A 14216-nucleotide genomic window follows, 5' to 3' on the forward strand; every position below is an offset into this window, starting at 1 on the left:
ACCGGTTATCCAGTAAACAGTATTTAAGCAAACTTGGCTTTTGAATTATTTCTACAACAGAGTGATCGCCCCACTACACAATATGTGTTCACTGCAAAAAAACTTTAATGTTTTTCTTCAATGCTATTTCCTATGAATGTTAAATGACAGAAAGCACAGTCATCCTTGACATTTATAGCAGATGAGTTTCATTACAGAGATTTTCCTGTTTAGTGTTGGAATGCCACTGGATGAATAGTAACTATTATTCATGAAGAGTATGATCAATGAAATTTATAATATAGATCTTCAAATTCCCTATCTCCTACTTTTCCATACATATCACTGCTATTTTCCTAATAAGATTTAGATACATATATGTAGAATGAATGAATGAGTGAATATGTTGTGTGAGGTTCAAGTCAAGGCTATGAACTAACTACCTGACAACTTAAAAATAATAGTTCATAAGTCATTTTCTCATTTGTACTGTTTCATTTTTGTACATTTTGATCACTGCAAAATAATACATGAAGGCTTATTCCACGACATTCAAAATTATTATCTTAAATAAAATAAAATGAATTGAAAAGTCTGAGATAGATTTGTGACTGATAATACAAACAAAAAATAATGAGTGTTTGGAAATAATCAGCTCATTTCCTTTTCTACCTCAAATCAGTGACATGCAAGGCATTGTGTACTGTACTGAGAAATGAGGCCATCAGCTTATGAATTGTGAATGTGAGTCCAGATACTTTTAATCACATTATATTCGAAGTTTATTGTAAGAAGGGGGGAAGGAAGGAAGATTAGGGTTTAACGCCCCATTGACATAAAGCCAATAGATGTGGTTAAGCCTTTAGAATTAGGAAATAATGTGTCCTTTATGACCTAATTAAGACTAATTGTTAATTTTGACCTATAACATTTGTGATCAGCATTGTACAAGTTAACTGTTGTCACCAAAGATCCTTGTCATTCTTTAGACTAGATAAGACCATTGGCTGTAACCAAAATGGCTCAATGTATGTTTGATTAAATTGTTTTAGTGTTAAGCACTCAATAAAAAGGAAAAAATTTTCATAATTATGCCAGTTTGTATTATCTACTAACTCTGTTCCTTACTATGTTTTATGACACAGTTGTAATGTTTAAAAAAATACCAGATACCCATTGTATTAATAATCTTGGCAAAACAAAGAAATAGTTAATAAAATATGTTACATTATGCTAGTTCATAAGTCAGAAATTACCATAGATTTGTCTTGGATAGTATCAAAAGAACTGAATATTCTGAGGAAAATTACTTATTTATTATATAAGTAAAAAGTAAGCAGTGTTCAAAGACAATCAACTCATTTATTTCTCTTCATATTTCATTTAACTAGAATACAGGTCACTGTGTGCTGTACAAAAAATGGGGCCATCAGCTTCTGAATCATGAAAAAGTAACTCAGTACCTTTTATGACAGTATATTTGAAGATTGTTACACTAGTCAGTATCATTTCATTTTATGTTAATTATGATCTATGATTTCTGTGATCAGCCTAAAGTAAGTTATCTACTGTCACCAAAGATTCTTGTCATTTGGTAAACCAAGTGAACACCTCTGCATGTAGGCAGTATAGTTTGATGTACATTTGACTAATCTGTATTAGTGTTAAGTATTGAATAAAAGTAAAATTTGTTTCATGATTATACAAGTGTATGTTTTTTGCAGACTGTATTCCTCACAACATATTTATCATAATATCTAATATTTAAAACAATACCAGAGACACTTTTTATTAGCAGCCATGGCAAAACAAAGAAAAGTACCTGATTAAATGTTATGTTAGTTCATATAATCAGAAATTACAGTAGAAAGGTATTATGTTTCAAAACCTGTAAAGTTGCTCAACTATTGCTAGTCTCTTAATTACTATCATAATGCATTATGAGCACTGCTGTGTAGTTACAGAAAGGTTAATCATATTCATTCAATATTTAGATACTAACTGACAATAAGAAACTCCTTTTCTAAGTATACTTTCAAATAATTTTTCCTCATTTTCTGTTGGATTATTAATTGCTCTACTTACATAAATTAATTTATTTTTGCACAAGTTATGATTGATTCTGCATTTCAGAAACATAAATTAGGCATTTTTGTGGATAATAATTACAACTACATGCAAACAATATGCAAGCATTGACAACATTCTTTTTTTCAGAGTCTCATTAAATTTCTATGTATGAAAATTACAGCGTCATTATGTTATGGACCAGATAAATAAAATGTATTATAAAAGTGACTCATAAAAAATTGCGTATGTAATTTTATTTTTAGCATTGTAGAAGAAGTCTCCAGTGAGAAAACCATTAGTGACAGAGTTCCACACATGCAGCACCAAGGGCTCATGCATAGTATAATACTGACTGGAAAATATTATAAATCTTGTTCTGGATCTTCAACTGTCCATAGTTTGTCAATGATATGAGAGCTGTTTGAAAAGTAAGGTCCAATTGGTTGTGAAATGGAAACCACAGATAATATCAAAAAAATTTTATTCACAACAGTTAGCCACATCTTCCAGCTACCCCTCTAAACAGTCACTGCTCTGACTTAGACATTTGTCATAGCATTGTTCAAACTTTCCAGCATCCTCATCACAGAAAGCAGCTGCCTGTGCTTTCTGCCAATTATCTACACTAGTCTACAGCTCATTGTCTGTGCCAAAATGTTGGATTCATAGCCAGTGATTCATGTAAGCAAAGATGAAACTCAGAGGGAGCCAATTAAGAGCTGTATTGTGGGTGATTGAACACTTCCCATCAAAAATGTTGCAGGAGCGTCTTCATTGCCCCTGCAGAATGCAGCTGAGAATTGTGTTGAAGAAAGAAATGCATGAAATTTATGTTATTTGGGCTGCATAACTTCAGGTGAAATCTCTCACCAGATCCACATATTTGGTGGGAGACACTGTTGTTGTAGGCATCTCTACATGCTCACTATGCACTCAGAACTGGAAAGAGTGATGTCATGTGATTGATGGGCATATTAGAGACACTCCCCAACACATCTGTGCAGAGCGAGCTTCATCAGATTTTCATAGTGGTTTCCATTTTGTGCAAAATCGTACTTTGCTTTCCAAGTACCCCTCATAACTGTCAGCATCACCTACAGATCAGTCTTTGAACAAGAAGGTTCCATGCATGCTTCAACCAGAATGATGTAAAATGAATTTGGATTGCAGGGAAAGGGGAACTATCACTTGTTTACAGCATAAATCTTGGTATATTTCACTCATACAGAACTAGCATAATACAGCTATAATTTTGTGTTTGGATTGAATTGAAGAAATAGCTTTTTCCCTATAAGTGAAACATCATACCCATGAACATGCATCTTAAAAGATAAAATTTTCTAGCCAATAATACAACAGACTGTGATATTGGCACTGATACAATATAAAACTGCAGAATGTGCATACTGAACTTTTTTTACCATGGAGCTGTCAAGCATGTATGTAAGCATCATTCTTTGACAAGATGAATTGTGGTCTTTCTCAGTAAAACATAAAATTGTAAACTGCTGTCATGCGCACTAGGTAGGAGATGACATTCTGAGATCAATGATAGCCATGTGATAAAGGTTGCTTATTTCCTTTGTAGTCATGCACTGATGAGGTCCTATGCCACAGTACCAATATCAGTTACTTTCAGATAACCACTGACCCAATATTTATGTGAATATCTGCTTGTTCTTTGTGCCTGTAGATCTGGGAAAACAGTAATCAAGATAGTTACATGTCAGAAATATTTTCACCTTCTGCTAACAGTACTAAGGCCTTTTTAACTCTGTAGACACTTTTGACTCAGTGAATAGGCCTATCATTCCTTATGTGAACCATTATTTATACCTGATCTTGACCATATTTTCATATGTCACAACCTTATAACCATATGAACTACAACACCACAGCCACGAAGAAAGCTCAATATCAAAAACCTGTTGCAAAAAAAAAAAAAAAAAAAAAAAAAAAAAAAAAAAATGTGTTTTATTCTTTGCATTCAGTGAAGTATCCACAAAATTCAATATGTTACCATTTCAGGAGCACAGAAAATGATCAGAAATCGAAAACTTTGGTCAGAAAATATGAAAAAGAATAGTTAATGGATACTTTGCAGTAACACAGTTTTCACGGGATATAGGGCAGTATGTAATAGCAAAAGAGGAAAAGATGTCAGCAAATCAAGAAGTGTGAATGAAGATATTAATAATGTTCTCAAATCACTTTAAAGTTAATGAGCATCAAGGATCAGATTTTAAGGCACATTATTGCTGTAATTTAATGCTTGTCAATAACAGAAGCTGTTAGCAGTTGTGCTTTAATAGTTACACTGTTCACAGATCTTCTCTGTTGAATGAAGTACACAGTTTAAAAACAAAATGTTTGATAAATATCATTGCTGGAATGAGAAGTGGAGTAATTTACAGAATATATCATTGATAACGCCTTGGTGTTGACTGACAGAAGAAAGGGAGAACACAGTTTCCTACAGCCAACGAATACTTATTTTATCTTTACATTGAGCCAGTTTTCAGATCCATGTCACAGCTTCTGTTTCTGACAACACTTCTCATTAGTTTGTTAGTGATGCTCTGGTGTTTGAACTTGTACTATACAGCTGGACTTACTTGAACTGATCTCATACCACACTGCAATTTAGTCTCCCATTCATCTGTTGCTACAGGCTCTGTATTATGCATATCTGTAATTCTCATGCTGAGCTACTGCTGAAGTAGTTAAATGGTCTAGCAAAAACATATAATCTTCATAATGACAGACAATAAATAAAATATATGATACGCAACATATCTACATCTTCATCTACATCTACATGATTACTCTGCAATTCACATTTAAGTGCTTGGCAGAGGGTTCATCGAACTACAATCATACTATCTCTCTACCATTCCACTCCCGAACAGCGCACGGGAAAAACGAACACCTAAACCTTTCTGTTCGAGCTCTGATTTCTCTTATTTTACTTTGATGATCATTCCTACCTATGTAGGTTGGGCTCAACAAAATATTTTCGCATTCAGAAGAGAAAGTTGGTGACTGAAATTTCGTAAAGAGATCTCGCCGAGACAAAAAACGTCTTTGCTTTAATGACTTCCATCCCATCGGGTGTATCATATCTGCCAATCTCTCTCCCCTATTACGTGATGATACAAAACGAGCTGCCCTTTTTTGTACCCTTTCGATGTCCTCCGTCAATCCCACTTGGTAAGGATCCCACACCATGCAGCAATATTCTAACAGAGGACGAACGAGTGTAGTGTAAGCTGTCTCTTTAGTGGATTTGTTGCATCTTCTAAGTGTCCTGCCACTTAAATGCTCGCCTTCCCCACAATATTATCTATGTGGTCGTTCCAGCTGAAGTTGTTCGTAATTTTAACACCCAGGTACTTAGTCGAATTGACAGCCTTTAGAATTGTACTATTTATCAAGTAATCGAATTCCAACGGATTTCTTTTGGAACTCATGTGGATCACCTCACCCTTTTTGTTATTTAGCATCAACTGCCACCTGCCACACCATACAGCAATCTTTTCTAAATCGCTTTGCAACTGATACTGGTCTTCGGATGATCTTACTAGATGGTAAATTACAGCATCATCTGCGAACAACCTAAGAGAACTGCTCCGATTGTCACCCAGGTCATTTATATAGATCAAGAACAGCAGAGGTCCTAGGATGCTTCCCTGGGGAACACCTGATATCACTTCAATTTTACTCGATGATTTACCGTCTATTACTACGAACTGCGACCTTCCTGACAGGGAATCACGAATCCAGTCGCACAACTGAGACGATACCCCAGAGGCCCACAGCTTGATTAGAAGTTGCTTGTGAGGAACGGTGTCAAAAGCTTTCTGGAAATCTTGGAAATCTAGAAATACGGAATCAACATGAGATCCCCTGTCGATAGTGGCCATTACTTCATGTGAATAAAGTTGCACAAGAACGATGTTTTCTGAAACCATGCTGATTACGTATCAATAGATCATTCCCTTTGAGGTGATTCATAATGTTTGAATACAATATATGCTCCAAAATCCTACTGCAAATCGAAGTCAATGATATAGGTCTGTAGTTCGATGGATTACTCCTACTACCCTTCTTAAACACTGGTGCGACCTGCACAATTTTCCAATCTGTAGGTACAGATCTATCGGTGAGCGAGTAGTTGTATATGATTGCTAAGTAGGGAGCTATTGTATCAGCGTAATCTGAAAGGAACCTAATCGGTGTATAATCTGTACCTGAAGACTTGCCCGTATCAAGCGATTTGAGTTGCTTCGCAACCCCTAAGGTATCTACTTCTAAGAAACTCATGCTAGCAGCTGTTCATGATTCAAATTCTGGAATATTCCATTCGTCTTCCCTGGTGAAGGAATTTTGGAAAACTGCGTTCAATAACTCCGCTTTAGCGGCACAGTCGTCGGTAACAGTACCATCGGCACTGCGCAGCGAAGGTACTGACTGCATCTTGCCGCTTGTGTACTTTACATACGACCAGAATTTCTTTGGATTTTGTGCCAAATTTCGAGACAATGTTTCGTTGTGGAACCTATTAGAGGCATCTCGCATTGAAGTCCGTGCCAAATTTCGCACGTCTGTAAATTTTAGCCAATCTTCGGGATTTCGCGCTCTTCTGAACTTTGCATGCTTTTCCCATTGCCTCTGCAACAGCGTTCAGACCTGTTTTGTGTACCATGGGGGATCAGTTCCATATCTTACCAATTTATGAGGTATGAATCTCTCAATTGCTGTTGCTACTATATCTTTGAATTTGAGCCACATCTCGTCTACATTTGCATAGTCAGTTCGGAAGGAATGGAGATTGTCTCTTAGGAAGGCTTCTAGTGACACTTTATCCACTTTTTTAAATAAAATTATTTTGCGTTTGTTTCTGGTGGATTTGGAAGAAACGGTATTGAGCCTAGCTACAATGACCTTGTGATCACTAATCCCTGTATCAGTCATGATGCTCTTTATTAGCTCTGGATTGTTTGTGGCTAAGAGGTCAAGTGTGTTTTCGCAACCATTTAAAATTCGCATGGGTTCGTGGACTAACTGCTCGAAATAATTTTCGAAGAAAGCATTTAGGACAATCTCGGAAGATGTTTTCTGCCTACCACCAGTTTTGAACAAGTATTTTTGCCAACATATTGAGGGAAGGTTGAAGTCCCCACCAACTATAACCATATGAATGGGGTATTTATTTGTTACGAGACTCAAATTTTCTCTGAACTGTTCAGCAACTATATCATCAGAGTCTGGGGGTCGGTAGAAGGAGACAATTATTAACTTAGTTCATCTGTTAAGTATAACCTCCACCCATACCAATTCACATGGAGTATCTACTTTGACTTCACTAAAAGATAAACCACTACTGACAGACACAAACACTCCACCACCAATTCTGCCTAATCTATCTTTCCTGAACACCGTCTGAGACTTCATAAAAATTTCTGCAGAACTTATTTCAGGCTTTAGCCAGTTTTCTGTACCTATAACAATTTCAGCTTCTGTGCTTTCTATTAGCACTTGAAGCTCAGGGAATTTTCCAGCACAACTACAACAATTTACAACTACAATTCCGACTGTTCCTTGATCCAAGCACATCCTGTATTTGCCATGCACCCTTTGAGATTGCAGCCCACCCTGTACTTTCCAGAGGCCTTCTAACCTACAAAAACCGCCCAGTCCACACCACACAGCCTCCGCTACCCGTGTAGCCGCCAGCTGAGTGTAGTGAACTCCTGACCTATTCAGCGGAACCTGAAACCCCACCACCTTACGGCGCAAGTCAAGGAATCTGCAGCCGACACGGTTGCAAAACCGTCTGAGCCTCTGATTCAGACCCTCCACCCGGCTCTGCACCAAAGGTCCACAGTCAGTTCTGTCAATGATGCCCCAGATGGTGAGCTCTGCCTTCATCTCATAAGCAAGACTGGCAGACTTCACCAAATCAGATAGCCACTGGAATCCAGAGAGAATTTCCTCAGATCCAAAGTGACACATGTCATTAGGGCCGACATGTGCCACCACCTGCAACTGGTTGCACCCTGTACTCTTCATGGCATCCGTAAGGATCCTTTCCACATCAGGAATGACTCCACCCGGAATGCACACAGAGTGCACACTGGATTTCTTCCCCTCCTTAGCCGCCATATCCCTAAGGGGCCCCATTACGCGCCTAACATTGGAGCTCCCAACTACCAATAAGCCCACCCTCTGTGATTGCCTGGACCTTGAAGGCTGAGAATCATCCTCTGAAACAGGGTAGGCAGCTGCATCTGGCTCAGCCAGAGACAGTACCCGAAACAACATAAATATGTTTAAAAGCAGATTAAAGTTGTTTTCCTCCTGGCAACTCATTCTGCACAGTATATGTTGGCTAAAGTTAAGAATAAGGGCATTGCCAGCCAGGAAGTTGTTCCTCTACTCCATGTAGCTTAAACGGCAGCCATCACAGCAAATGTGTTTCATAATTTTGCATGAGTAGTTACAGGTTTCTGCCCACCACCATTTTTTTCAAATGCATTTCAGTCTTAAAAACTGCAGTTGGATTGGGACATAAAAGGTAATCTTAATTTGCCACCACTGAACCTACTATTCCAAGGCTTCCATAGAGAGTCCTGATCCGTGTAGCTTTTGTGTGAGCAGGAAGGTAAACTTCTGCATAGCTCCCAACCTGGAGGACCAATGGCATCATGTTTGGATGCTTTCAACAAATATCAAATTGCAGGAGAGCTAATAAACAATGGAAGACTAGCACTGTTAAAAATAGTTACAAAATTCTTGAAGATTCCAGAACAAAATTTTCACTCTGCATTGGAGTGTGACAGTTTTAATGTACCAGGAAGTTTCATATCAGTGCACACTCCGCTGTAGAGTGAGAATTTCATTCTGGAAACATCCCCCAGGCTGTGGCTAAGCCATGTCTCTGCAATATCCTTCTTCCAAGAGTCTTAGTTCTGCTAGGTTCACAGGAGAGCTTCTGTGATATTTGGAAGGTAGAAGACAAGATACTGGTGGAAGTAAAGCTGTGAGAATGGGTTGTGAGTTGTGATTGGGTAGCTCAGTTGGCAGAGCACTTGTCCATGAAAGGCAAAGGCCCTGAGTTTGAGTCTCAGCTCAGCACACAGTTTTAATCTGCCAGGAACATGAGAATGATCCAAATTGCAGGCTATCAAAGCAGTTTTAGAAAGAATAGAACAACCATGAATCAAATTTTTGCATTCAGACAGGCAACCCAGAAAGTTTGGGAACATAATATTGACATTTACATGGTTTTCATTTACTTCAAAAAAGCTTATGACAGCACACAAAGGAGCAAAATCACCAATGTTTTGAAAGTGTCAGTTTCCACAAAAGTTAACACATCTAGTGCAGTTGTATTTAGGGGAAACCTATTGCACAGTAAAGATTAATAAAAGAATGTCACAGCATTTTGAAGTCACAACTGGTGTTAGACAAGGAGATGCATTATCCCTGATACATTTTAATTTAATTTTGGAAATAATGGACAGAGATCACGAAAAAATTAAGCCCAGCTGGAATAAGATTGGGTAATAACACAATAAAATGGCTTGCATGTCTGGACAGTATTTTTCTAAGCCATGACAAGTTCTTAAAGAAATATTGCAAGGAACAAGGTTACAAATTAACAAGGAGAAAATACGTTACATGGTCATGAGCAAGGCAATCAATGATGGTACCCCATGAACAGTTGCCTTTTAAAAGAGTAGATGTATATAAATGTTTGGGAAGCATTTTTAGCAAATGGAACAGAATGGAAACTGAGTTTAAGGCAAAGGCTGCAGCGGAAAATAGAGCATATTTTGCCTTACGGGACATGCTGCGCATTAGAGCCATTCCAAGAGGTGCCGAACTCAAACATACCAGAGCATAATTCTCCCAATAGTCATATATGGGTCTGAAACATTTACATGAAGGAAAATTGGTGAACAAAAACTACTATTCTGCAAAAAGAAGACATTACAGAAAATTTTTGGCACCAAGAGACATCCCTATTTATTTATTTATATACTTGTTCCATAGATCTGTACATGTGAGCAAGTCACTCAGATGTGGAACGTGTCAATGTACATAATAAAATACATAGAATACAGACATTGTTATAGTATTAATAACAGTGCACAAAAGTCACTTATTAGCTTAAAAACTAGTCAACATAACTGTGAAGATAGCAATTTCATATTTAGGGCATTATTGCATCTATTTTAACCTTGAACAGTAATCAAAACTCCCCACTTTGGGTTTAAAAGTGACCCAAAAATGGAAATGAGAAAAACAGGAATTTTTACATTTGGGCATTATTACATTAGTTTAACAGTAAACAGTGTCAAAAAATTTAAAAACATCTTTCCAATCTGGGTTTTACTTATTTCTCTGAAAGAATTCCTCTAGTGAATAAAGTGAGGTCTCAAGTAAATAATTTTTCAAGCTACGTTTAAATACTGATGTACTACTCCTCATACTTTTGATGCTGTTGGGTAAGGAATTGAAAATTTTCGTTCCAGCGTACTTTACCCCTTTCTGAATAAGTGTCAAGTTCTTTAACTCACAGTGGAAACCCTCTTTTCTTCTGGTGTTATGTTCATGATGTAGGCAATTCGTTTCATACAGAGTGGGGTTATTTATTATGAAGCACATCAGTGAATATACGTACTGAGATGTTGCTGTCAGTATTTCAAGTCGTTTAAAAAGATTTCGACATGAGGTTCGTGGGGGTACACCACAAATGATTCTTATTGCTCTTTTTTGTGCTGTGAGGATTTTCTTTGCGGCAGGTGTATTGCCCCAGAAGATGATGCCATAACACATGACTGAATGAAAATAGCCAAAGTAAGCTGACTTTGAGATGGTAATGTCATTGAAGCGTGACAAAATTCGTAAAGCAAATGTTGCCGACGTCAGCCGTTTTAGTGTTTGTAGAACGTGATGTTCCCAATTCAGCCTACTGTCCACGTATACGCCTACGAATTTTGATAAGTACACTTGCTTTATCATCTGATCATTCTGTGTGATAACTATTTCTTTTGGGGTTTTGTGGGTTGTCTGGAACTGGATAAAATTGGTTTTTTTCAGGTTTATTGAAAGGCAGTTAATACTAAACCAACCCAGAACTTCTTTAAGGATATCATTGACCTCGGATTCTAAGTCAGTAGCTGACACATTATCCACCACAATGCTCGTATCATCAGCGAACATTGTAAATTTACACTTCTTATTGATGGATAAAGGCAGGTCATTAACATATATGAGGAACAGCAAGGGCCCAAGCACTGATCCCTGTGGCACTCCATGCTGCACAATTCCCCACTCAGAGTCCACTGTATATTGTGATACACTATCTGAAACATCTAGAATAATCCTCTGTTTCCTATTTTCGAGGTACGATTTTAACCAGTTCCCTACAGGTCCTGTAATTCCATAATGACAGGCCTTCTTGAAGAGTATCTGGTGATCTACACAGTCGAACGCCTTTGATAGGTCGCATAAGACACCAATTGGCAGCCTCTTGCTGTTTATAGACTCTAGAACATCATTTGTGAATGAGAAAATTGCGTTATCTATTGAAACTCCCTTTTGAAAACCAAACTGCTGACTGTTAATGATGTTCAGGTCACCAAGGTGTGCCACAATCCTGTTGTACAGAGCTTTTTCTAGGACTTTTGAAAATGTTGTTAATAGAGAGATAGGGCGATAGTTTGACACATTTGTAGCATCCCCTGCTTTGTACAGGGGCCTGACGACAGAGTATTTCATTATATCTGGAAACACTCCTTGTTGCATGGATGTGTTGCAGATGTGAGACAAAACTTCTGTCACTTCACTACAGCAAGCCTTCAACAGCTTGCTTGAAATATCGTCGATACCAGCAGAATGTTTATTTTTCAAAGACTGTATGATTTTTTTTATTTCATTGGCAGTAATGGAAAGCACACTTATTTGACTGAAAGGTTCTGGAAAATTATTTTTCATTATATGGGCAGCTTCATCTACAGAACCATGGCAACCTATCTGTGTTGGGACAGTTAAAAATTGTTGGTTAAAGATTTCAGCAATTTCCTCACTATTAGTTATCTCTGAGTTGTCAACAGTTAAAACAATATTTTTGTCTTTGGTGTAGTTTACAGTCCCTGTTTCTCTCTTTATCACATTCCAGATTGTTTCAATTTTATTTTCAGAATTAGTAATTTCAGATGCTATACACATACTTTTAGAGTTTTTAATTACTTTGGCAAGAATTTTGCAGTAGAGTTTATAATGTTTTAGCCTAGCAGGGTTGTTAGAAGTCTTTGATGCTATGTAGAGTTGTCTTTTTCTCTGACAGGAAGCTATGATGCCCTTAGTGAGCCATGGTTTTTTTGCAGCCCTTGCAGGTTGGACTCTGTATGACTTTTTTGGAAATACACTTTCAAAGATACCTGCTATCTCATTTGTGAATAAATTGTATTTTGAATTAGCAGTTTCTGCTAGATAAACAGGTGTCCAGTCAGTATGCTGAAGACATGATCTGAACGTTTGAATAGCTTCCTCACTTATTTTCCTTACTGTTTTCCATCTAAGTGAGGTGTCACTCAGAGGAATTCCCAAGCTGTTGAAAGTAACTCGTTGTCCGTCATGGTCAGACAGACCATTTATAACCATTTCAATATTAATGTGGTTGACTTTACTCTGATCAACAAAAACGTTATCAATGAGATTACTGGAAGAGGTTGTGGTTCTGGTGGGCGACCTAACCACGGGAACAAGGTTGTACGTGCACATGAGATTTTCAAACTCCACCTTGCAGGGAGAATCAACCAAGAAATCTATGTTAAAATCCCCAACAACTACCATGCCCCTATTTTTTCTACTTAAGTACAACAAAAGAGTATCTAATTGTTTAACAAACACTTTAAAATTTCCAGATGGTGCCCTGTAAACTGCCACAACTGTTAATCTGGAGACAGTGTCTGGCACCTCTATAGCACATACTTCAAAATGTAGCTCAAAGCAGAATCTTTGTACATCTATTGCCGTGAACAAGACATTGTTTTTTACATATACAGCTACTCCTCCTTTGTCCATATAGTTCCTGCAATAAGACGTTGCCAAAACATAGTTGGGAATAGGGACCACTTCAATAACAGCAGTGATGTGGTGTTCTGTTAGACACAGAATGTGGGCACTGTTTATACCTTTTGTGTCTTCTATATTTGCTGTGAACTGATCCAGCTTGCAGTATAGGCCTCTTATGTTCTGATGAAACACTGTTAACTTTTGTTTGTCTTTAATTGTATTGCTGTTTGAGTGAACTTTCGTTTGTGTATTAATTACTTGTTGCAGATTTTTGTTACTGGACCAAATCCTGCTAGAGTTGGCCCAGCTCACTAGTTTCCCTCGTTAGTTAGGGCTATGACTGGTCTGCTTTCATGATCGTTGTTGTTTAGGCCTATTATTTCATGAAAAGCTTTTCCAATGTCTGCTGCTAGTTTATTTTTGCCAAATTGATTTAGATGTAGTCCATGCTTTGTGAAGCAGTGTCTCTCATATCTGTCTGTATCCAGTAGTGTCACATTCGTAAACTTAGTGCAAAAGTGTTTCAGTTTACTATTCGTTAGGCGAATTTCTCTGTTCACACAAGACCAGTCTGCCAGGTCATATCTCGTGGGCACAGTTGTTAGTATTATGTTTGTATGGTGTAATAACTGCAGCAATACGAGTAGCTTTTTAGTGAATAAACATCGTTTGCTCCTGCGATTATCGCAACACAGTCTTTTTCCGTGAATTTAGCACATTCTGTGTGTATGTCTTCTACCACATTCACGAATTTTGCACCTGGTTTAACAATTGCTGATATACACGAACCATCTTGAGCAGAGTTCGACATGCATGTCGAAATATTGCGAGCATGACTGTCTCCAAATATTTTTACGTTATTTTTCCGTTGTGTTTGTTTACGTACGCGATCGGAACTTTTTCTTACGCAACCACGCGTGTTTTGTGTACACGTGTTGCCGTCTACTACAATTTTAGATGCACTGTTTTTGTTATTTGAATTATCACTGTTTATCAAGCACTGAACTTTGTCCACTGTTGAGGCTTCTTTATTCACTTGTGGGTTTCCTTTCTTGTATATAAATGTGACGTCGTCGACG

The sequence above is a fragment of the Schistocerca piceifrons genome, chromosome X (genome assembly GCF_021461385.2).
Source record: "Schistocerca piceifrons isolate TAMUIC-IGC-003096 chromosome X, iqSchPice1.1, whole genome shotgun sequence".
NCBI classification, from domain to species: domain Eukaryota; kingdom Metazoa; phylum Arthropoda; class Insecta; order Orthoptera; family Acrididae; genus Schistocerca; species Schistocerca piceifrons.